This window comes from Apium graveolens, chromosome 2, assembly GCF_009905375.1.
Source record: "Apium graveolens cultivar Ventura chromosome 2, ASM990537v1, whole genome shotgun sequence".
Lineage (NCBI taxonomy): Eukaryota > Viridiplantae > Streptophyta > Magnoliopsida > Apiales > Apiaceae > Apium > Apium graveolens.
Window position 1 is genome coordinate 169,705,424 of NC_133648.1, and position 3,338 is coordinate 169,708,761.

The 3,338-nt window shown below is 40.5% G+C and overlaps 1 non-coding gene across 1 annotated transcript; it reads left to right on the forward strand.

Moving 5' to 3' along the window:
* The first annotated feature begins 2,696 nt into the window (after nucleotides 1-2,696).
* LOC141710090 (small nucleolar RNA R71) lies at nucleotides 2,697-2,801 on the forward strand. Its single transcript, XR_012570629.1, has one exon. It is a non-coding gene; the product is annotated as a small nucleolar RNA R71 (small nucleolar RNA).
* The last annotated feature ends 537 nt before the right edge of the window (nucleotides 2,802-3,338 follow it).

A 3,338-nucleotide genomic window follows, 5' to 3' on the forward strand; every position in this document is an offset into this window, starting at 1 on the left:
TCTTGTGCCCAATAATAATGCCCTATTGCACCATAAAGTGACATTTCTCCCAGTTGAGAACCATATTGGTTTCAACACACCTTTTAAGAACTGCGCCAAGATTTTGCAAGCACTCGTCAAAAGAATCACCGAACACAGAAAAATCATCCATGAACACCTACACAGACCAATCATGTCAGAGAAAATGGCCATCATGCATCTCTGAAATATGGCAGGTGCACCACAGAAACCAAAAGAAACTCTTTTGAAGGCAAAAGTACCAAATGGACAAGTGAAGATAGTCTTTTCCTGATCTTCTGGAGTGATTCAAATCTGAGTATAACCCGAATAGCCATCTTGAAGACAATAGTATTCATGCCAAGCCAACCTGTCAAACATCTAATCAATAAAAGGAAGAGGGAAGTGATCCTTCCCCGTGGCCTTGTTCAGCTTTCTGTAATCCATGCAAACTCTCCACCCCATGATTGTTCGAGTAGGAATGATCATTAGCAACCACTATGATACCTCCTTTCTTTGGCACACACTAAACTGGACTCACCCAAGACCTGTCATAATTAGGATAGATGATCCATGCATCTAGCCACTTAAGAATTTCCTTCATTAAAACATCTTTCATTATCGGATTTAGCCGTCTCTGCGGCTCAACAATTGGCTTGCTTCCTTCCTCTAGCAGAATATTATGGATGAAATAAGAAGGGATGATTCCCTTGATATCTGCTATGGTCCATCCAATTGCCAATTTGAACTCTCTCAGAATTCTCAAGAGCTTTTCCTCATCACTACCTGAAAGGTCAGATGCAATAATAACAGGCAAAGTAAATAAATCACCTAAAAATGCATACCTCAAGTGTTTAGACAATGGTTTAAGCTCGAGTGTAGGAGTTTCCTCAATAGATGGCTTGAGGCGCTTTGAGGAATTTTTCATCTCTTCCAATCCAATAGATTCAAATGGCATATCCAGCCTTTGCTTCCAAGGAGAAGCATTCAAATATTGCAACTGCTCATCACCTTCATCATCTTGACTATCTGAATTTCCCAACAAGGCCTTCTCTTAGGCATCAGACCTTACTATTTGATCAAGTTCTGAAGTAACCACATAATCGACCAATTCCACTTTTAAGCACTCCTCATTATCAGTAGGGAATTTTATGGCATTGAAAACATTAAAAGTTACATCCTGATCTAGTACTCATATAATGAGCTCACCCCTTTGCACATCAATAAAGGTTCGGCCCGTAGCCAATAATGGTCTTCCCAAGATTATGGGAATCTTCTTATCCTCCTCGAAATCAAGAATTACAAAGTTAGCCGGAAAGATGAGTTTGTCCACTTTGATCAAGACATCCTCCACAATGCCTCGTGGATATGTAATAGAACGATCGGCCAACTTCAAGGACATATAAGTAGGCTTAGGATCAGGTAAGTCCAACTTCTTGAAGATAGACAAAGGTATCAAATTGATGCTAGCCCCCAAGTCACATAAGCATTTGTCGAATGACACTTTTCCGATGGTGCAAGAAATAGTGAAGCTTCCAGGATCTTTAAGCTTTAGAGGAAACTTATATTGCAGCACAACACTACATTCCTCCGTGAGAGAAATGGTCTCTAAATCATGGAGCTTCACTTTCCGAGAGAGAATACATTTCATAAACTTCGCATAGCTAGGCATCTGTTCAAGAGCTTCAACGAAAGATATGTTGATATGAAGTTTCTTGAACACCTCCAGAAACTTAGAAAACTGCTTATCCAACTTTTGCTTCTGTAGCCTTTTAGGAAAAGGAGGTGGAGGATAGACCTGTTTCTCTCCTGTATTACCCTCAAGAGGAGTGTGTTCCACATTTTTCTTCCTTGGTTCCACTTCTGCTTCCTTCTGCACTTCTTCTTCAACCACATCTTCAAATTATGGAACTTGAGTTTTTCCTTGGATTACAACCTTCCCGGACCTCAATGTAATTGCCTTAACTTGTTCTTTTGCTTTCTTCTTGCATGGAATTTCTGTGTCACTAGGAAGTGTACTAGGTTGTCGATTCAGCAAGGCATTGGCAATCTTTCCAATTTGATTTTCCAAGGTCTTGATAGAAACTGCTTGGCTCTTACACATGAGCCTCAACTCCTCCAATTCAGATTTTTTATTAGATTGTTGCAATTGGAATTATTGTCTTGGTGCATATTACGTTTGCTGAAAACCAAGAGGGCCGTACTTCTTTGATGCATACTGCTGATAAGGCTGTTGTACCGCATTCTAAGTGTTACTCCATCTGAAGTTAGGATGATTGCGGTTGTTGGGATGGTGGGTGGCTAGAACTGGTTGCTGCGACCTCTGAAAGTTGCTCACGAACTGAGCTGATCCACTAGAAATAACACACTGCTTTGTCTCATGGGTACCAGCACAAAGGTCACAGACACTAGTGATCTAATTAACCCCATAATTAGCCAAAGAATCCACCTTCATCGTCAAAGCCTTAAGCTGAGCAGCTACAACAGTAGCTGCATCCACCTCGAGAATTCCTGCTACCTTGCCTTGAGTCAGTCTCTGAGAAGGGTTCTGGTATTCATTAACAGCCATCAGTTCAAGCAAATCATATGCTTCCTCGTAGCTCATAGCTCATAAGGCTCCAACTGATGCTGCATCAAGCATGGGTCTAAAAGTTACACCCAAGCCATTATAAAAGCAGTTTATAATCATCCAGTCAGGCATCCTATGATGAGGACACTTTTTAAGCATCTCCTTATAACGATCCCAAGCTTCACACAAAGATTCTCCCGATTGCTGTGCAAATTGAGTAAGAGCATTCCTGATTGCAGCTGTCTTTGCCATATGGAAGAATTTAGTGAGAAACTTCTGGGCAAGATCTTCCTACTTGGTAATAGATCCTGGTGGTAGAGAATACAATCAACACTTAGCTTTATCCCTTAGAGAGAATGGAAAAGCCTCAACTTAATAGCATCTTCAGAAACATTATTGAATTTGAAAGTTTCGCATATCTCAATAAAAACTCTAATATGCATATTGGGATCTTCCGTTGGAGAACCCCCAAAATGAACCGAGTTCTGCACCATCTGAATCGTGCTAGCCTTGATTTTAAAAGTGTTAGCCGCAATGGCTGGTCTGACAATGCTAGACTGAATATCATTGATCTTCGGCTGAGAGTAGTCCATCAAAGCCTTTGTATTTGCTTTTAATTCACCCATTACAACAAGAGCTTTTTCTTTAACTTTCTCCTCTTCTGCAAGAACTTCTTCCTCTAATAAAACTTCTTCCTCCAATTTATCAAGTGTTCTCTTTCGAGATCGAGAACGCGTTAGCATAAATGCTCTCTAAAGTACCTGAAAGAGTA